Below are 23,204 nucleotides of genomic sequence, written 5' to 3'. Positions count from 1 at the left end.
AATATATACCATATTTATATGGTATATAAATATATGCCATATAAGATACATATTTTTATATATATATAAAAAAGACAACCATGTCTTTTATATGGTATCTGGTTATGTTGTTAATATTTTGAAATAATATACCAGAATTATATTTATTCAGTGTTTTATCTTTGAACAACCTGAAAATTGTATAGCAATTCCTTATTTTCTCACCCAAACCACTGATATATAAAATACTATTTAAGACAACAAGATCAAACAAGGTCATTTACTATCTTCCTTTGGGCATACCTATATTCTAGCCATGTTGAACTTTGTATCATTACTCAAACAACCTCTTTAACACCCATTTTCTTGATTCTATTTTTAAGAGAATGAGATCTATGGTAAACTGTCTTAAGTTCAAATCCTGATCCAACTAGTTTATAAAGCAAGTTATACTTAAAGCATCTTTGACTTCATATTACTATGTCCATGTAGAAATAATAATATAGAATCTACCTCAAAATGATTGTTATGAAGAATAAAGGAAACAATATATAGTCAATGAATGTGAGCTAATGTTATCACTTACAAACTTTTCCCCTATTTCTTTATATGCAAACCCTATCCATAATTCAATTTCAGTTAACATGCCACCTCTACAGGAAGGCTTTCCCCAGATCCATGCTGAGAGGATTCTTTCTTAAGATATTCATCACAGGGCATTTATGTGATTTATATTTTTCTTCTTAGCTTCTATACTAAGCAATTAAGTTCTTGAAAGGAGCTTCCATGTTTTACACTCTCTTTTTTCAAAAAAGGTATCCCACAGTGGATAGTAAATTGCTTTGTATTTAGTAGGCTATTCACAAATACTTGCCTTAGAAAAGAAAATTAAACAAGACTATATGGGTGAAGTTTTTCAAATAACTTATGAATCTCCCTAAATCAACTGCCATCATTTTGTCAAATCCCTTGTTTACACCAAGATATATATGTTTTCAAAATTTTCTTAGCTAACAACCTAGTTAACTTTATCAGAAAAGGAGAAATGAGATTAGTATGACATGACTTGTTCTTGGTAAAATAACACCTTGGTTTCTACATGCTCACAAATAATCTATTCAATATTTCAGAATTTTGCAGGAGATAAAGTTAACTCTATAGGTTAGATAATTCATCTTTATTTTATCTTTAATATTTTATATAATTGCTTGTGTCTATTATTTTATATCTTCCAATTCTCCAAATGTGATCATTTCTGGAAGTTATGATGTTCAGTTAAAAAAAAGTATAGACTTTGGAGCAAAAGTCCATAGGTTTGGATTCCAGTTGCTCTGATAGACAGTAGTATGGCTTGAAAAAAAAATATTTACTTTCAGTTGACACAATATTTTCTTGGGGTATGGTGATTATTAAATGAGAATAAGTGAAAACGTATGACCTACCGCCTACTGCTTAATACTTGCTAGTTGCTTCCTTTTGGTTTCCTCACCTGTAAAATGCAAAGTCATCCCTGTTTACTTTTCAGGATTCCCATAAGGGTTCAGTGAATACATACATTGTGATGCTTTGAAAAACACACATTATATAAATATGCAAATTTTTTTAAAAATTATGGTCAATATCATTCTTGAATAAAAGTTACCAAACTGGATTTTGATTGTAAATTTGCCAAAATAGTCTCCTATTAACCAATTTATTGATTTCCATTCATTTCTTCTAATTTGAAGATTATTCTTCTTGGCAAAGAAAAATATAGGCAAAATATTTGTTCATCATCTCTCCCTTCTCTGTGTCATCTCTGAACGTTACGTCATATTCTCCTAAGTAATGCCTCTATCTATGCAGTCTGGGGTGACTTTTCAAATCTCTTCTAAAAGTTTATGATTCTAAAAGAGTAAATTAGAGTGTTCTTGTACACACACAAAAGAGGGCAAAAAAAAAAAAATCAGAACAGATTTTCACAAACAGCTGAAACTATTTAATATGGGTATCCTTAAAAAAATACAATATTATGAGCAGTAAAAGTCAATTATTTATTTTATGACGGAAATATTTCAGTGTGATTATATCTGAGTGCATCTTGAATTTTTTTTTGTTCAGGCTGCAAGCATTGGTCCTTTTTACCAACCACTACAAATTATGCACCCTAAACATTATGCACTCTATGCTATAAAATGACAATATAAAAATATATTCCAGTCTACATTAATTGAACATAAAGTACATTCTGATACTCAGCTTAGACTAACCATAACACAGAATTTGTCATTAAATGTTCAGTTCACACACATACACTCAAAACTGATCCAACAACTCCTATTATGCCAGTTACCAGCATTGCCAGCCCCTTTGCCCTTCACTGCCTGGAGAACGTCCATCAGAAACAGGGAAGCAGAGCAAACTGCCACAATGCACCATTGATGTTTGAGCAAGGCTGCCCAAGCAGCTGCAATAACAGGGCAACTCTTCAAAGTGTCAGCATTGAAACTTACAATTCTCTCTCCCATACACTATCAATGAAAACCTTTATAAGCTACAATCAATTACAAAATAAATCTTTGAGACAAATCATGTTCTTTCTTCATTTCTTCTCTCCTTCTTTTCCTCCCAAAACCAAACGTCCTTGGTTCAAAGAAAAATTCAAGGAGAAATTTCCCCCCTTTCTATCTTGGTCTCTGCCTCTCTTATGTTCTAAAATTTCCCTCAAGGAGGTTTAAGGATGTCTGCTAAACACTTTTGTTTACAAGACAAGTTCTAGGGTTTTTTGTTTGTTTGCTGTTGGGTTTTTATTGTTGGAATGTTTTTATTTTAAAAATTCATAAGTCACTTGATATTTTGAGCACACTCATACTAGATTTTTGGCAAAGCATGTTTTTGATTATTAAAAGACAATCTAAATTCTGAAATGCATGCACCAAATCACATAACCTCCATATTTTTGTAAACCACAACAAAAGTGCCTCATATTAGCTACAGATGAATAGCTAATGAGTCAGCAAACAGTTAAAACATTCCGTGAGCATAGATGCACTAGCCATGCAAAGTTTTTGAGGGGAGAAATATATTAAGTATTTAAAAACTACTTAGAATGAAGGGAAACTATTCTTTGTTTAACAAAGCAACTATGTTTAATTTGTCTTAGGATTATACCTACCAAACCAAATGAAAGTTTATCTGTCATTTTTTATTTCTCCTTAGCTATCAATAGTTAATGCCTTTTTAAATTTTGTAACATATATTTAAGGTCTTAGAATTGTAGCAACAACTTTTAGATTCTTCATCATTGCTTTTACCATTCAAACAGCATACGAAAACCCCTTCAAATATAATGTCAAGGTATAACTCTAATTCCTGCAGATAACGAAAATATATACACTTCATCATGAGTTAATCTACTACCTGAAAAATCAAAGTCCAAAATACTTGGTATCTTAGTTCAAGCTGCAATAATAACAAATTACCACACACTTGGTTAAACAACAGAGTTTAACAAAAAAAAAAAAAAATGTATTTCTCACAGTTCTGAAGGCTGAGAAGTCTGAGATTAGAATGCCAGCATGACCAGGTTCTGGTGAATGCCCTTGTCCTGGTTTGCATATAGTAGTCTTCTCACTGTGTCCTCACATGATGGAGGGCCAAGAGATGGAGTTGAAGCAAGCTTCTATAAGGGCACTATTCCCATCTTGAGGGCCTCACCTTCATGGCTTAATTATCTACAAAGGTCCCATGTATAAATGCTGTCACATTAAAGATTAGGTTTTCAATATATGAATTTTGAGGTGACACAAACATTCAGCTCATAGCATTTAGAAATCTGTTAGAATTTTTAGTTATTTCTCATTGTTGTCAAAGCAACACACACACACACACACACACACACACACACACACACACAGTTTACCAGTTAAATAGGACCACAAAGTTTATACAAAATACAGCATCCCGTATCCAAAACTTTGACCCTCTGCCAAAACTCATTCTAGTGTTTGCCTCATTTCTAAATAATATGCTTATACTGTTATGTTTATTTATAAATTTTAGACATATTAACTTCCTATCATGGCAGAAGACTTAGTTCTTTGACACTACCTCATTTCCCTTTCTTTCATCCTTCCAGTAATCAGTGAAGTAGTATTTTTGAATACATTTGGTACCTTGAGTAGTAACAATATTTCCTTCCTAGAGTTAATATTGTCACTTTGCCCCCCCATTCCCAATGTTTGCAACAAAAATGTAAAACCTCTACAAATATAATATTTCACACTCTTACACATGAAGAATCCTATTCTAATTTTTTTCCCTTAAGACATCCCTTTCTGGAGTTCTCCATTGTCTAGCTCAAGTAAAGACTGCTTATTTTAAGATCAATGCACCGAAGTTATCCAGGAACTTCCCTTCATGTTTCTCATCTCATTTTAATCACCTGTTTCCTGAACCCTCTATCTTGGTCTTTCCTCCTCAGTTTTTCCTCATTTGGATGTAGCATATCCTTGAAACAATTCCTGAGAAAGCAAATGTGGGGGGTATATTTGGAGAGCAATGTGTCTAAAAATAAAAAATTTTTTCTACCCTTATACCTAATTGGTAGTTTGGGTGTGGAATTCGAAGTTAAGAGTAATTTTCTCTCTTATTTATTTATTTATTTATTTATTTATTTTTAATGAGACGGAGTTTCGCTCTCGTTTCCCAGGTTGGAGTGCAAGGGCAAAATCTTGGCTCACTGCAACCTCCACCTCCCAGGTTCAAGTGATTCTCCCGCGTCAGCCTCCCAAGTAGCTAGGATTACAGGCATGTGCCACCACACCCAGCTAATTTTAAATTTTTTAGAGATGGGGTTACACCACATTGGTCAGGCTGGTCTCGAGCTCCTGACCTCAGGTAATCTACCTGCCTCAGCCTCCCAAAGTGTTGGGAATACAGGCATGAGCCACCGTGCCCGGCCTTCTCTCAGAATTTTAAAACCACATCTTCTAGCTTTGAATGTTGTCATTAAGAAATCAAATACCATTCTGGTTCTTGAGCCCAATGTATGGGGCCTATATTTTCTCTCTGGAACTTTCTATTATCATCTATTGATTACTGCTATTCTGAAATTTTCCAATTATGTATCTTGGCATGGATTTGCTTTCACATTTTTATGGGCACTCAGAAGACCCTTCCAAACTGGAACCTTGTGTCCTTTAGAGCTGAAAAATTTTACTATATACTTTTATAACAGTTTCTTCCCTATCATTTTCTTTGCTCTTGCCTGCCTTCTGAATTTCCCATTAATCAGATTTGTTGAATCATTTGTCTGATTTTATCTTTACTCTCCTATTTTCCATTTATTTGACTTTTTTTGCTCTATTTTCAGGAAAATTTCAATCATATAAAAGCTATTATTTCAGTTATTATAAGAGTGCTTATTCTCTGGTTATTTCTTCTTTTTATACAATCTTGTCATGTTTCATAGAAGCAGTATTTTCTGCTATCTCTCTAAGTATATTAATTACACTTTATTTTTACTTCAGCTACTGTTTTCCACGGGACATACTGCCTCTAATTCTTAAATAGGTTCTGGAGTATGAACTGTCTTGTTTCTCATTGATACAACACTCTCCTGTCACATGTATTCAGCTTTCCCAGTTCTGCCAATTCCTCCTTTACATCTTCCAAAAGTTGGGTCTCTTTAATATGTTGCTTCCTCTTCCTTATGCCTGTGGATTTATATATTTTTTAGTCTTTTGCTCAAATTTTTAGTCCCTTACTAGGAAGGAGCAAGGAAAAACATGTGTTCAATCACCAAGTTTAACTGGAAGTCTGCTGTTAAATTTCCTGAAGATGTTAATCCTACAGTTATAATCATGCTATTCACAGGGTCATAAAATCATAGGGCTCTTACTATAAAAAGGTTATCAGAGATCATCTGATTCAACCCTCTTATTTTAAAAGTAGGAAAATGGAAACTCAAAGAGGTTAAGTGGTTTGTGCAAGATTATTTAAATAGCAATCCATACATTTGGTATTTGACTTGCTTTCATTACCATAGTGCCTCCTCAAATAGATACCCCCTTAAAGTAGTGACTCACCAAAGACTCCCAGACACATTCTAAGGTTAACACATTTGAATAAGCCAGTCTAGCTTTTGGATATGAAATGGAGGAAAGCTGTCATTAAAGAAAATCTGGGAAACAATGTCTCCAAAAATAAATATTTGGCTCTGGACATCCTATTTTCTACTAGCAGAAATTCCCTAATCAATACTCTACATGAAACTTATTCCCCTTATTCAGCTTCAGCATAACACACTTATTCTAACTTTTACTCTTTCAGGTAACAGAATCACATCATGTTTTCTCAAAGCAAGGTAAATTTGTGTTTGAAATTCAAATGAATCTTTTATATCTTTCCTAAATTTCTACCCTCACTTCCTTCCTGACCTCTTGCTGCCCACCAAACTCCTACTCCTAAAATAGTCCTTTTTTTTTTTTCTGCAAATGGCACCACCCAGGTACTCAAGAAAAATATCTTGAGAGTCATCCTAAACTTCTCTGTTTCTTTAACAGCACCCAACTTCCATCCTCCACCGATGGAGTACTCAAATCTTATCAATTCTACTTCCTAAAAATCTCTTGAATCTATTCCTCTTACGTTCCTCATAGCTTCACAGTCGCTGTTTCAGTTCATGCCCTCACTATACTTCACCCTGATTTCCATTAATTGTCTTCTAACCGTCTCACAGGCTCTGGTCTGCTTTCTTTCTACCCCTTCTTCCAGACTCAATTGCTGAAGTGCTTTTTCTCAATAAAATTAAGAGGTCATTTCCTCACTTAAAACCCTTTAGAGGATCCCACCTCATTTCTGGCTTCTTAGTATGGCATATATAAGGCACTTCATGATAGGCACCTACTTATCCCTCCACCTTCGTCTCCTGTGGCTCTTCACCTTGCATGTTATGGAACTAGAAATCAGAAAATCAAAAGTCTCCTCTTGGGGTTTGTGGGGAAAAGAAAGAGAGATCAGACTGTTACTCTGTCTATGTAGAAAGAAAGACATAAGATACTCCATTTTGTTTTGTATTAAGAAAAATTCTTCTGCCTTGAGACACTGTTAATCTCTAACCCTATCCCCAACCCTGTCCTTGCAAGAGACATGTGCTGTGGTGACTCAAGGATTGATGGATTTAGGGCTGTGCAGGATGTGCTTTGTTAAACAAGTGCCTGAAGGCAGTATGCTTGTTAAAAGTCATCATCATTCTCTTAATCTCTAGTACCCGGGGACACATACACTATGGAAGGTCCCAGGGACCTCTGCCTAGGAAAGATAGGTGTTGTCCAAGGTTTCTCCCCATGAGATAGTCTGAAATATGGCCTCGCGGGAAGGGAAAGACCTGATCGTCCCCCAGCCTGACACCCGTGAAGGGTCTGTGCTGAGGAAGATTAGTAAAAGAGGAAAGAAGGCCTCTTGTAGGTTGAGATAGAGAAAGGCATCTGTCTCCTGCCCATCCCTGGGCAATGGAACGGCTTGGTGTAAAACCCTGTATGCTGAGCGCCAGTGCCCTGGGCCCACTTTCCTTTCTCTATACTTTGTCTCTGTGTCTCTTTCTTTTCTCAAGTCTCTCGTTCCGCCTGATGAGAAACGCCCACAGGTGTGCAGAGGCAGGTCACCCCTTCGTCTGGCGCCCAACATGGGCTCAGCATACCGAGGACCCGTGCCGGCACCGGTCTCTGAGTTCTCTCAGTATTTATTGATAATATCTTTACCATCTTTTAGAAAAAGGGGAAGTGGCAGGATAATAGGGTTATAGTAGGGAGAAGGTCAGCAGAAAGACATATGAATAAAGATCTTTGTGACATGAGTAAGTTTAAGGAAAAGTGCTGTGCCTTGATATACATATGCAAACATTTCCATAAACATTTTCAGTGCATAAAGAGCAGCATTGCCACTAGCACGTCCCACCTCCAGCCCTAAGGCGGTTTTCTCCTATCTCAGTAAATAGAACATACAATCGGGTTTTACACCAAGACGTTCCATTGCCCAGGGACGGGCAGGAGACAGATGCCTTTCTCTATCTCAACTGCCAAGAGGCCTTCTTTCCTCTTTTACTAATTCCTCAGCACAGACCCTTCATGGGTGTCAGGCTGGGGGACGATCAGGTCTTTCCCTTCCCACAAGGCCATATTTCAGACTATCACATGGGGAGAAACCTTGGACAACACCTCGCTTTCCCAGGCAGAGGTCCCTGCAACCTTCCGCAGTGTATGTGTCCCTGGGTACTTGAGATTAAGAGAATGGTGATGACTTTTAACAAGCATACTGCCTTCAGGCACTTGTTTAACAAAGCACATCCTGCACAGCCCTAAATCCATCAAACTTTGAGTCACCACAGCACATGTCTCTTGTAAGGACAGGGTTGGGGGTAGGGTTAGAGACTAACAGTGTCTCAAGGCAGAAGAATTTTTCTTAGTACAGAACAAAATGGAGTATCTTATGTCTACTTCTTTCTACATAGACACAGTAACAGTCTGATCTCTCTTTCTGTTCCCCACATTTCCCCCTTTTCTTTTGAATAAAACCACCATCGTCATCATGGCTCGTTCTCGATGGTCGCTGTCTCTTTGGAACTTCTGGGTATACATGCAGACTAACAACAGACAGAACAGGCACACAAGGATTAATACGAAATTTACAATAGTAGTACTTCTGATGCTCTTAACCCAAGTGACAGGGTTAAGATTTGTGAGGCCATCAGCAACTCCTGCAATTGCCTCAGTTTCTGGTACCAACACAGAGATCACATACTTCACAAGGTAATAAAATATCACAAAGCAAGTGGACGCAGGGCGAGATCACAGGACCGCAGGATGGGGCGAAATTAAAATTACTAATGAAGTTTCCGTACGCACTGTCATTGATAACATCTTATCAGGAAACAGGGTTTGAGAGCAGACAACCTGTCTGACCAAAATTTATTAGGCAATAATTTCCTTGTCCCAATAAGCCTGGGAGCGCTACAGGAGACCGGGACTTATTTCATCCCTTCAGCTTCAACCGTAAAAGGCGGTCACCCTCAGGGGGCCGTCTATAGACCTACCCTTAGGGCGCATTCTCTTTCTCAGGCATGTTCCTTACTGAGAAAAAGAATTCAGCGATATTTCTCCTATTTGCATTTGAAAGAAGAGAAATATGGCTCTGTTTCGTCTAGCTCACCAGCGACCAGAAATCTTATCTCTCTTGTTCCCTGAACATTGCTGTTATCCTGTTTTTTTTCCAAGATGCCCAGATTTCATATTGTTCAAACACACAGGCTCTACAAACAATTTGTGCAGTTAATGCAATCATCACACGGTCCTAAGGCGACATACATCCTCCTCAGCTTACGAAGATGACGGGATTAAGAGGTTAAAGTAAAGACAGGCGTAGGAAATCACAAGGGTATTGATTGGGGAAGTGATAAGTGTCCATGAAATCTTCACAATTTATGTTCAGAGACAGCAGTAAAACAGATATAAGAAATTATAAAAGTATTAATGTGGGGAACTAATAAATGTCCATGAAATCTTCACAATTTATGTTCTTCTGCCGCAGCTTCAGCCGGTCCCTCTGTTTGGGGTCCCTGACTTCCCGCAACAGGGTTTATATTCACACTGGATTTTCAACACCAAATGCCAACATGCCAACTGTCCCTTCCCCTGTCTTCTCCCAAATAAAGGAATCCAACAAAAGAGAGTGAAAAGATTAAAAACCAGTTAAAACCATTTAAAATTATGAAAGTGTTTTTATCATAATATTTTATATTTATATTTATAATATTTTATCTTTATCTTTCAGGGATTATAGTCTGTTTAAATATATTGGTAGTACATTAAATTCAGTATTCAGAACACTGAAGATGTAAATTAAATATGTGACCATAACAATAATAATTTTATCATGTGAAATAATTAAGGAATTAACACATGATTATAGTAAGGGCCAAATCTAAGAAATGTACTATACCATACCACTAGACTACACATTTTTAGTAGACATGACTGTGTCTTAATCATCTTTACATTCCCTACTATGCCAGATACTATCCCCAGCATAATAGGTGCACAGTGAATTAGTAAATGATTAAATAAAATTATAAATAGGCCGGGCGCGGTGGCTCACGCCTGTAATCCCAGCACTTTGGGAGGCCGAGACGGGCGGATCACGAGGTCAGGAGATCCAGACCATCCTGGCTAACACGGTGAAACCCCGTCTCTACTAAAAAATACAAAAAACTAGCCGGGCGAGGTGGCGGGCGCCTATAGTCCCAGCTACTCGGGAGGCTGAGGCAGGAGAATGGCATGAACCCGGGAGGCGGAGCTTGCAGTGAGCTGAGATCCGGCCACTGCACTCCAGCCTGGGCGAGAGAGCGAGACTCCGTCTCAAAAAAAAAAAAAAAAATTATAAATAATATCACACCCACAAACCCAGGAAGCAATTGTTTGTCTACTACTTGATGAGGCCAATAATTCAATGGTATTTATTATTAGTTGGTAGATTTAGTCAAATGTCATGAGTACCTATGAAAAACTTTATATATACACACACATTTTTCAGCAGATCTTCATATGGAACATCAATCTAATCTTTATTTGGGCATATGTTAAATCATTCAATGGATAACATAGTAAAAATTTTCAACATAACAGAAAGACATATGCTATTTGAAAAATCAGTAAAAACAAAAAAAAGATGATTCTATTGTTGGTATTCTTATCTTCAGATTGTCCTCCACAGCACATCCCTCTGATACAGAGAAATAAAAACTTTCTTACCTAGAACTTTGATCAAGTTACTGCCTTTTATACCACTATAATGATATTCAAACTGCCTTCAAAGCAAACTAGAACAGAAACATTGCACACGCACATGCACTTGAATTGTACACTTCTTCTATCATACCAACTTCATGTACCATGATATGCTCGCCATTAATATGCACTAAAGCTAACCTGCTTGCCTGCTGCAATTTTATCGTTGCAGCAAAGCAATGGTGGTGGATTAACCCATCACCTCAAGTTAGCAATACATCCTGGACCAGTTACAGATATGCATTAATCCACAACTTAAAATGTAAAATATCAAGGAGCTGGGTCAATACAGGAATATGAGTCAAGAACAGAGTACTTCAAACATATCCAAACTGAAACTGGTTCTTTTCTCTGCCTAGAAAGGTACTTAACAATGAGTTCTGAATATCATGTTGACTGACAGGTATGTCATATAAAGAAGGAAATCCTCTCAAATCTTACCTCCTTAAAAATATCAGGTTTAACAAAAGTGTATGATGTGTAGATCCCTACTGGATAGAAGCCTGAATACCTAACCCATTATATAAATAGTACATATAGTATAGTATGTAAAGGCTGTGATTTTCTGGGCTGCTGCCTACTTTTTATGTTTTACTGTTGTCTTCATGTAAAGTAACTATATGGAAATGGTGTATCTCAGGAAACAAAATGGGTGAAATTTAAATCAACAAACTAAGGATAAACAGTATAGGTCAAAAAGAAGGATACATGTTAACAATATGATGACACACAGCAAAATAAAGAAAATATATGAAGAATACACATCTGAGGGCAAAAGGCTGAGGACAGTTGAAATTGATAGAATATGTAATGACTGAAATAAAAGCACAAGAAAGAGTAGAGAAGAAATTTGAACAATAGTTATAGATAGGAATGAACTGTGAGGATTCCAATGCCATGATAAGGCATGATGTAGAACGACTGTATTTCTTTTATCCCAACAGCTTCATGACGGGTAAACATAGACTATAATCCGAAGAACAAATAGGCTTAAATTCCATTACAGGCCCAGAAAGTGACCAATAGTGATACTTGTAATATTTAAGAAAGCAAATGAGCACTTAACTTTAGATTATGCCATTTAAATTTTTTTTAACTTGGGAAAATGTTTCAAATTCCACTTTGCTGCCTACTGGCTTTATTTTTTAAAAAATTAGAGAAATGTCATGTAAATCACTGTAGAGAGCATTGCATTGCTTGTTTGAAAAAAAAAAAAGTTGATAGTTTGATAGTGCATTCATTCTTATGCCACCAGCACTGAATCAACCATTATAACATTCAAACCAAGAGGAAACTTTCAACAGTATTGATGCTGTCTCCTACTCTGAAGCGTGAGTCTCTTTTCTATGAAGAGCACATGCTTAGGGAGGAAAACAGGATATGAAATTATACAAAAATGTGTGTGCTAGCATTCAGAAAGAAAGCAGGTAAAAGCTTAATTCTCCTCCAAAAAAAAAAGCAGTTTCTAAATGTGGATTCATTAATGAAAACTTACAACCTAGCAGTTAGCAGAAGCATTTAGGAATGGAAAGCATACAGTCAATGCCAACTATTAGAATCAGTGTTCTACTACCACCCAACTATTCCAGCTTAGCTAACAGTCTTTTTTGTCAAGACTTTTGTTTCTTTTTCCTTTGTTTCCTCTGTTTTCAATTGGGAGAGAACTGTGTGCAGCTGAGTGTTCATTTAAGTCAGAAACACACTGGCTAGATCTAGGTTCAGTGTGGGTGAGTATTGCGTAAGCATTCCACACACCTCCACCAATACGCCGCGAACTCTCCATATCCTAAGCTTTCTGATAGGATTCAGCTGAGACTACACATGGTGCTTTTACTTATGTTACACATACGATCTCAGGTCTCAGCATGTACTGACATACGTAGTTACCATCAAACTTGCTCTTCTCATAAATCCTGAGAAAAAAGGGGAGGGTGGAGGTAGAAAATGGACAGAACTTCTCTGCTAACCTAAACAGAACTAGTATGCATTGCTGCTAAAATATTCCAATAGCTGGCAGCACTGATCCATAATATTATATTTGTAATATAAGTATACATAAACCCTACAACAGATGATCTCAGATTGTCATTGATAATGATGACGGCTAATTTTTTTTAGTATGTTACTTGTACCAAGCATCACTCTAGGTACTATACATCTCATTTAATCCTCATACACACACACACACACACAAATTCTTGTTGGGTAAAGTTATTTTCATCTTCATTTTACATAAAAGGACATTGAGATACAGAAAGAAACTGGTTACATTGATTTTAACATATTTAACTTATTTAAAGTTAAAACGTGACATTATTTACCAACCTTTTGATGTAGGGCCAATGGCTGTCACTGCCTCTTGATCTGCTATGTAAAGTTTCACGTCTTTCTTCTTGCTTAAACTGCACCATGATGTATCACCTATGATTTCCTGTTTTGGATTACTTAAACTCAGTGACAGCTTAAAGGTACTTGGAAAGCAAACTGAATGAGGGATCCTTCCAGGCTTTTTACATTTTTTCACCCCTACCTCAGGCAATCTTTCACAGTTGTCTAGCCCACACCTATTTAAACTGCAATTTGTTTTAGCAACTCACCTTTAAAAAGTCTTTCCAAAGCACCAACTTAAATTTTATAAAATCAACAAGTCTTTATATTTTTGAACTCATATTTCATCAGTTTGCATAATTAAATTACAATTGCACATTTATTCGGCATAAACAAATTTGAAAACAAACACAAATGACGCTAGATAAGCGGAGCAGCAGGTAAACAGATGAACAGAAACATACCATTTTTTCAGAGTATTCTGTTGGCCAGAAGCAGGAATAACCTAAAAGGGAGTCGACTGTATACCTATCATTTCCTAATTATAAATAGTACTATTTAATAGGTATACTAGCTTTCTGGAAGAATGGATTTACAATGGAAAAATACAAACAAATTTAGCAAAGAGGTTCACAATGATACCAAAATTCTACACTAGAAAAGTAATACATTCCTTCTTATCTTTCTTTAATTAGAAATTGTAGGAGACTTCTTCACTGACAAAAACTAAGCACAAAATTCCACCCCAAACTCAATTCAGCATAAGACTCCTACCCAAAGCATAAATACATACACTCACATACAAAAAGAAAAACAAATTTTAAATTAATAAAGAAATTAAGGTCTTATGAAAGAAACTTTCTCCCTACTAGAGAAAACCATCACCTCTTGATGGGGAAAACTCTGAATTTAAAGTTCAGGTTCAGGCAATTACTACTTATTTGATGGGGTAAATCACTTCACCTCTCTGAGCTATCATATCCTTTTCTGAAAAAAAAAAAAAAGAGAAAATAATAATGGTTCTCTCCTTCTCACAAAACTATAGTCAGAATTATATAAAATAAAATATATAAAGACACTGCAAACTATCTATCATCTTATACATATAAATTGTTATTACTGGAAATCCTAACTTATATTTTCGACAGAGAATTTCAGAGTCAAGGGAGGTCATTTCACAAATGACAAGGCTGTGCTTCAAAAGCCTAAATTACTTTCCTACTTACAGTGGCATGGATGACAGAGCAGAAATAGAGAATTCTTGATTAACCAGGAAAAAAATATCATAGGCATGGGTGTGAGATCAACTGGAGATTCAAGGAAGCTAAAGTGCCCAGAATGAACTACTGCTGTAATGTAGACTGTGAGCAGAGATAAAATTCCAGAAGCCAAGGAGTGTTGTACAGTAAGTCCTGGCAGTGAGGATATCCTTTGGTGAGGATAGTAGAGAAGAAATAGAAAAATTAGTCAAAAAAATTTCGGCCATACCAAGTAAGTATTCCATCCTGCACAGTAAAATTTTGATGCCTTTACAAACTAAACAAAATAGGGAATTTAAGATAATTCCCGTGTTTATGCTGTTTCTTTCCACTGGTCAGAATAATTAACCATAGGTTAGGAAGTTAGGAAAACAATAGGATAGACGTCAGTGAAGTTCAAGTGCTTTAATTGGATTCCTTTGGGTACAGTTTGTTTCCCTTTTTCTCTGGCCATTAATCCAGCAGAGGAAAGTGATCTAACACAGCACCATGACATGAAGGGACGGACCCTGAGAGCCTGTCTCTCTATGATGACTGTTCTTGTGCATCCAGGCCGCCTATTGAAACTAACAATGCCTGCTGCTGCTGCCGAAGAGGATCATCCAAACTCTGAAAATGAAACACATCACACAAAGGGATGAAAGAATTCTTATTCCACAGGGTTTAGCTTGCAGCTGGTCATGCATGCCAGAGGGATGTGCCACGAGGATGACAAAGAAGCTTCCAAAGAGAATGGAAGGGGCAGCCAGCCGGACATTTTGAAATACTTAGAAAACTATTCTTTTGAAACTAAGGCAATAAACTAGACTTCTTTATGGCAGAACTTGAGAAAGTCAGGGTTTTTTTTTTTTTTTTTTATCTCTGCAATTCACCCACATTTAAACATTCTTGTGAGTAAAAGAAACTTGAATAATTCCTAACTGGTTATACATTTTTGAGGATTTCCCATTTATAAGAAGAGATCATATTATATAATTGATTATTTTTTCCTCTGGGTTGGAGCTCAATATCACTCCAGAGTTTAAAACTGTATGGAAGAATAGGTGTTGGACTTTTCTGTAATTGATGTAGAACAATGTATAATAAATACGCTTGTTACACAAAGTAGCATGCTGGTTAAGACCACAGACTTTGAGGTCTCAGTGATGAAACTGAGGGAATACTCATTGCATGGCATCAGGTCTCATGGGCTCTAAGGATCCCAAATAGCTGTGCCAGGTAAGAGTTTGCCCACAGGAAGTGCTCCAAATAGAATTAATAGTCATAAGAACCTGCCCTACAGCTGCCATTGCTCTTGGCCACTCAATTGGTCACAGCAAGGCATAATCCAGCTCTTAAGCTGCCTTGGATATCCATGTTTAAAGAGTGTCAAAAGCAGCACCTAAAGTTTTGAAAGACAATGCTGCACTGGGGCATCGGCCTTTTCTGATTAAGTTCACTCATTCATAGCAGTCTAAAAAGAATACTGGCTCTCCCTCCCTGGCCCTTATCCACTACTGTTCCAAAAAGCTCACCTTCTTCTGTTTACAGAATAAATGCGAGAGGCTCCTTTCATTGCCCTTAATGGTATACACAATAGACTTAGCAATCATTTCTACCAATTATATCACTGACTCATATGAACTCTGCATAACCAGATGTGTGACTTTGTGGACGTTATTTCATCTCATTTAGCCTTAGATTCCTCATTGGTCAAATGAAAATAATATCTGTCTTATGAGACTGTTGTGAAGAATAATAAGATAATATTTACCTCACAGTTTAGTTATAAGCACAAAGGGTGATTCAATAAATGTCAGTCATTACCAGTGTCATTTTCTATAACAGGAGTAACAAATAGTTCATGTAAGAAACTGAAATAAGAACTGGAACACAGTATCAAAAATATTCCCCTATCTTGTCAAGATACTATTATTGATTCAAACATTCTGTCATTTATTTCAGGTTAAAACACAGTTTAAGAAAAGCATCGCTTCCTCAAAAGATTATGTCAAAGTGAAAATAAATAATTGGGAGAAATATTTCTTTTCCATGCATTCAGCTTGTTCGTTCTAATTAATCTCCTTCAAACTACTGTAAACAAGTTCTTGTTAAAAGTGTTTTAACTTCTCAAATGGCTACTATTATACAATGTTTTATAGATAAATCTTTGGCATTGGAGGGTTTCCCTAATTGTTCTGATATTTCTTATTCCCCATTCCTACCATCCACTTGCTCAGAAGCTCTTGCAACCTCTCTCAAAGAGAGAAAATAATTTGAATGAAAACCAATACTACAAAAGCAACGTTAAAATATATTTGAGAAAAAATGACTGTCACTCTAGGTCATGCTACAGGCGCTGTACCATTCAATGGCACAAAATTAACTTTTAGCCCTAAGTCCATTACCAATGAATTCTAAAGACTAAAGAAAGCACAGGGAAATAAAAAATATTTGTAAGTATAAACAAAGAGATTATAATGAGAAAAAAGTGTACATAAAGAGATAATATTTATAATATAATTTTAAATTAACCCTATACAATAAAATTTAACTAATAATAAACCTTTCCCTAAGAATTATATAATATTTTAAATTCAAACTTAATACTAGTAAATAAACTAAGAATTTACATAAATCCCTACCATTAATTACTTCTTTGCATCATGAAACTTTGCTCCCAAAATTTTATGCTAATTTTCCATTTAAGTTCTAAGGACAAAAAAAAAAAAAGAAAACCTTACTATTTCATTCTAAAAGAATTGGTCCATAATTAGTGAAAATCTAAGTCATTTTTCCCACCTTTCCTTTCAGCAATGCCCATCCAATCAATCACTAGATCCTGTCAACTCTTTATTTCCACTATTATAGCCTAGAATCCTAAATAATCTAATTATTTCCAACCTCTTACCTCTTTCATCCATATTTATGCTTCAATAATTACCTTCTATTAAAAAGAAAGGCTCAAGGAATTTCCCTCACCTCCTCAAAAACCTTAAATTGTTTATAGAATAAAATGTATCACTAAGCATAGCATTCAGTCTTTCACAGTGTGGCACAGAACTACAATTAACAGTAATTAAATAAATGTAAAATGTATTCATTAACTGCCTGATAGGTTCCACACTCCAAACTTGATAGTGGGTTGGTAGTGGTGACAAAGATGAGCTCAACACAGTACCTATTCTCAAAGAAGCCAGTTTAGTAGGGAAGCAGATAAGTAAACTAAAATTTGTAATGCCCTTTAGTGAGTACAAAAAAAGGTAAGTAACTACATGTGCTACTAGAATTAGATGGTAAGTCCCAACTCATTGAGGAGAAAGGTAAAATAGAAATATGTTGGTTTTCTGCTTCTGAAAATGATGAAGTAATAGAAACAGCATATACTTCCTGCCTTAAACGACTAAAAATCTAAACAAAAGATATAAAATATTTGCTTGCAGACATTGCACAACACGCACAGCACAGCAATTGCTGAGAAAAGGAAATTAACGAGGTTATTCCCGCTATTGCTGTAGCATACTATCTTGAGAAAGTTACCAGACCATGACTCAGGGAGGTAGAATCCTAACAGAGACTGCTTTATCCAGGGCCACACTAATAGCTGGGAGTGGAGTTGGGCCTCTGATAGGAATCTTTCTAACTGCAAAGTCCCCAGAAGTTTTAATTTTTACTCACCTCTACCTTTCTATTTTTTCTTTTACACTATAGAAATCATACTTCAAAATTTAAACACTAATTCATTCAGTGAATCTCCCCAATCCCAACTGTCCCCAGTCACAATGAAAATATTACCATCCTCTAAATATTGTATTACTTTATGTTTACTGTTATATAACATAAACTTTCCTGCTATATTTGATAATAATTTTAACGTGAACTAACATTTATTGAAGCCTTACTACATTATTTTACGTTGGTAAGAACACTTAAAATGAGATCTACCCTATTAGCAAATTTTAAGAGTACAATATTTTTAAGTGTGCAGTATTGTTGACTACAGGTACAATGCTGTACAGCAGATCTCTAGAACTTATTCATCTTGTTTAACCGAAACTTTAGTTATTAGTAACTTCCCGTTTTCCCTTTCCTTCAGCCCTTGGCAACCACCACCATTCTATTCCTTGATTCTATGAATTTAATTATTTTAGATACTTCATGTAAGTGGAATCATGTAGTATCTGTCTTTCTATGACTGGCTCATTTCAATTAGTATAGTGTCCTCAAGTTTTAGTCATGTTGTCTCATTACAGTATTTCCTCTTTTTTAAAGACCGAATAATATTCCACTGTATGTATATACCATTTTCCTTATCCATTCATCCATAGAAGAACATTTAGGTTGTTTCCACATCTTGGTCATTGCTAATCTTTTTCAGATCCTGATTTCAATTCCTCTGGATAAACAACAAAGTATCAATAGAAGTGAAGTACATCAACATGATAAGGACATATATGAAAAGGCTACATACCAGTTTTCAATGGAAAAAAAACTGAAAGCTATTCCTCTAAGATCAGCAACACGGCAAGGATGTTCACTCTTGCCACTTCTATTCTACATAGTACTGGAAGCCTTACCCAGAGCAATAAGCCAAGAAAAAGAAACAAAAGGCATTCAAATTGTAAAGGAAAAAGTAAAACTGTCTAGTTGGTAGAGTCTATGATTTTATGTATTAAAAATCCTAAAGACTCCATTAAAAAACTGATAGAACTAATAAATGAATTCAGTAGAATTGCAGGACACAAAATCAACATACAAAATCAGCTGCACTTCTATATATTAACAAGGAACCATCTGAAAAAAATTTAGAAAAACATTCCCATCTAAAATAGCACCAAGAAGTATAAAATACTTAGGAAGACAATTAAGGATATTAAAGATTATATACTGAAAACTACAAAACATTGATGAAAGACATTCAAGATAGAAGATATCCTGTGTTCATGGATTGGAAGACTTTAATATTGTTAAAATGTCCATACCCAAAGTGATCTATAAAGTCAATTCTACATTTCTGTAATTCACATGGAACCACAAATACCATGAATAGCCAAATTGATCTTGAAAAAAAAACAAAGATTGAGGCATCACATTTTATTGCTTCAAAATATATTACAAAACAAAATAATCAAAACAATATGGTGCTGGCATAAAGATAGATATATATACCAATTAAACAAAATATAGGGCCAAGAAATAAATCTACACATAAATGGTCAACAAATTTTTTACAAGGGTGCCAAGAATACACAATGGGAAAAGGATAGTCTCGTCAACAAAGGGTGCTAGGAAAAACAGCAAGATAATAAAATTGGATCTTTATCTTACAACATACACAAAAATAAACTCAACATCGATTAAAGACTTAAATATAAAACCTGAAACTCTAAATCTTTTAGAATAAAACATACAGGAAAAGCTTCGTAACATTCATCATAGTAATGATTTCATGGCTGTAACATCAAAAGTACAGGCAACAAAAATAAAAATAAACAGTTAAGACTATACATCAAACTAAAAACCATTTGCACAGCAAACAGCATAGTGAAAAGGCAACCTATGGAATAGGAGAAAATATCTACAAACCATATACCTCAGTGATTCCCAAGCTTTTTGGCACCAGGAACTGATTTTGTGGAAGATAATTTTTCCAAGGACAGGAGGGTGGTTTTGGGATGAAACTGTTCCATCTCAGATCCTCAAGCATTAGTTAGAGCCTCACTTATGAGGCTCTAGATCCCTTGCCTGCACAGTTCGCAATAGGGTTCACATTCCCATGAGAATCTAATGCCACTGCTGATCTGACAGGATGCAGAGCTCAGGCGGTAATACTCACTGGCCGGACACTCACCTCCTGCTGGGCAGTCCAGTTCCTAATAGGCCAGGGACCATTATTGGTCTGCAGCCCGGGGTGCGGCGGGTGGGGAGGAAAACTCCTGATATGTCTGATAAGGGGTTAATATCCAAAATACATAAAGAACTCCTATAATTTGGCTGGGCGCGGTGGCTCAAGCCTGTAATCCCAGCACTTTGGGAGGCCGAGACGGGCGGATCACGAGGTCAGGAGATCGAGACCATCCTGGCTAACACTGTGAAACCCCATCTCTACTAAGAAATACAAAAAACTAGCCGGGTGAGGTGGCGGGTGCCTGTAGTCCCAGCTACTCCGGAGGCTGAGGCGGGAGAACGGCGTAAACCCGGGAGGCGGAGCTTGCAGTGAGCTGACATCCGGCCACTGCACTCCAGCCTGGGCGACAGAGCCAGACTCCGCCTCAAAAAAAAAAAAAAAAAAAAAAAGAACTCCTATAATTTAAGAACAAAAAGAAAAAAAAACCTAATAATCCAACATTTAATAATGGACTATGGAATTTGCTAAGGTCTGAATATTGCCCCTCCACCAAATTCATATGTTGAAACTTAATTGCAATGTGATGGTATTAAGAAGTAGGGCTTTTAGGAGGTGATTAAAGCATGAAGGCAGATCACTCATGAATGGGACTAGTAATTTTAAAAAGGGATGATGAGCTGTTTGCCCTTCCACAATGTGTGGGCAAAGAAGGCACCCTCTATGAAGAACAGGCCCTCACCAGATACAGAAACTGCCAGTGCCTTGACCTTGGACTTTCCAGCCTCTAGAACCATGAGTAATAAATTTCTGATGTTCATAAATTACCCAGTATTTTCTTAGAGCAGCCCAGACTAAGAGAGACTTGAATAAAGATTTCTTTAAAGTAGACATACAAATGGCCAAGAGATACATTTAAAAATATTTAACATCACTTATCATCATCAGAGTAATTCAAATTACAACCACAATGAGGCATTGTCTCACACCTGTCAGGGCTGTTAATAAAACAAAAGGCAAATGTTGGCGAGGATGTAGAGAAATTTGAATCCTTGTACACTGTTGGTAGGAATGCAAAATGGTGAAGCCACTACGGAAGATAGTCTGAAGTTTCCTCAAAAAATTAAAAATAGAACTGTTATACAATTCAGAATTCTTACTTTTAGGTATTTATCAAAAGAAACTAAAATTAGTATCTTGAAAAGAGCTTACCACAGAATTTCTCTAAATGCTGCACTTGTACCAAATCATTTAATCCTCAGGACAACCCAATAGGTACTACTTTTAGCTTCAATTTGTAGATAAGGAAACTGAAACCCAGGCTAAATAACTTGCCTAAAGTGAAATAAGTAGTGAGTTTCAGAATAGGAATTCAAAACAGAAAATCTGGCTCCAAAGTCCATGCACATAACCTCGTTGTTTCCCTATCTGAATCACCTAATAGACTTCTTAAATATAGAGACAATTCATAACTAATCTTGTTATGTGTATATTTCATACTATCTAGAACAACAGTTATTGCTAATAGCTAGTCTATGTTGTTTTTGACATGAATGAATGAAGAAAAGAGCAATATGAAGCTATGGAGGAATAATCACACTGAGTGCTAAGCCAGAACTCTGGTAAACCATAACTATACATAAAATGTGCCGAAAATTCTTTATGAGAAATTATTTTTCATCCTCACAACTCCTCAGAAATTTTATCCACAAGTAACTAAAGTTTTCACAGGTTTCACTGATAGGATCTTCACTCTTAGCTAATTTCAATATTGGAAAATCATAGACGATTATTTTATATCTATTTTTAATGACTATTATGACACATATTTCATATATTTTAGTCTACATATAGAACATTATCAGTAACAATGTGTGTGTGTGTGTGTGTGTATATATATATACATATATATGAAGACTGAGATAGAGAGCGGGGTAGATGATATGGGGGTTGAGGTAGTTGGGAATGAAGAAACCAGCAATGGTAAAAACAAGATAATAGAAATAAAAACAACTAACATTTTCTCAAACACCTACCAATAGCTAGGCACCTTATTAGGTCTTTTAAGTTCATCATCTCACCTAGTCCTCACAACAACAATGAGGTAAAAATAAGTTGAACCCTGAAATTTTGATATTCCTTTTCTTTAACAATAGATTGTATCAAGTGAATTAAAAGAATGTATTTGCAAAGTGAATAACCATTTTATTAAATTAGAGTAGAAGCTTAAAAGTCATTGGACTGCTATAATACATGAACTACATTTTTTTCAATTAGTGCTTTCACCAACTTTATAAAAAAAGTCATATAAAGGGCTGACAATCACTATTATTCTGTTTATACTGATACCATCATGAGTTCACATATGATTAATATTTATTCCACATAAACTTATTCACAAGTTAGTACACTATTCACTAAGAAAATATGGTAAAGTTGTCAGATTCTTGAGGTAGGGCACGATAATAAGTGCTAGAATCAATGCACTGTATGAATTGCCTTGAATAATTCTCTAGGTGTTCAAGAAGTTTCCACTTACTCTCCAGGTCTAATGAGTATTACATGCAATAATCATAATTAACACAGAAGTAATGGAAAAATGTGCACATAGCTACAAAATACCATAATCTCAGAATTAATCTTCAGTCCCTCAAGTCTTTTTTATTTTTTATTTATTATTATTATTATTTTTTGAGATGGAGTCTCCCTCTGTCACCCCGGCTGGAGTGCAGTGGTGCAATCTCAGCTCACCGCATCCTCTGCCTCCTGGGTTCAAGCGATTCTCCTGCCTCAGCCTCCTGAGTAGCTGGAATTATAGTTGCCTGCCACCATGCCCCACTAATTTTTGTATTATTGGTAGAGATGGGGTTTCACCAAGTTGGCCAATCCAGGCTGGTCTCGAACTCCTGACCTCAAGTGATCTACCCACCTTGGCCTCCAAAAGTGCTGGGGTTACAAGTGTGAGCCACCATGCCCTGCCTGTAGAGTCTT

General features: G+C 36.0%; 1 protein-coding gene across 15 annotated transcripts in view; it reads right to left on the bottom strand.

Moving 5' to 3' along the window:
* The window catches only part of LOC105470366 (zinc finger and BTB domain containing 20), an 814,500-nt gene that overhangs the window by 721,757 nt on the left and 69,539 nt on the right, over positions 1-23,204 (bottom strand). Inside the window, exon 2 of one of the 15 annotated variants that reach the window (XM_071089342.1) lies at positions 1,422-1,468. The exons of 13 other annotated variants lie outside the window; for them this stretch is intronic. The gene's annotated coding sequence lies outside the window, so the exon portion shown is untranslated. Of the gene's footprint in view, positions 1-1,421 lie in introns of all 15 variants that reach the window. One more of the 15 variants, XM_071089278.1, reaches the window with a different exon arrangement.

The sequence above is a fragment of the Macaca nemestrina genome, chromosome 2 (genome assembly GCF_043159975.1).
Source record: "Macaca nemestrina isolate mMacNem1 chromosome 2, mMacNem.hap1, whole genome shotgun sequence".
Lineage (NCBI taxonomy): Eukaryota > Metazoa > Chordata > Mammalia > Primates > Cercopithecidae > Macaca > Macaca nemestrina.
This window is presented reverse-complemented; position numbering and strand designations above follow the sequence as displayed.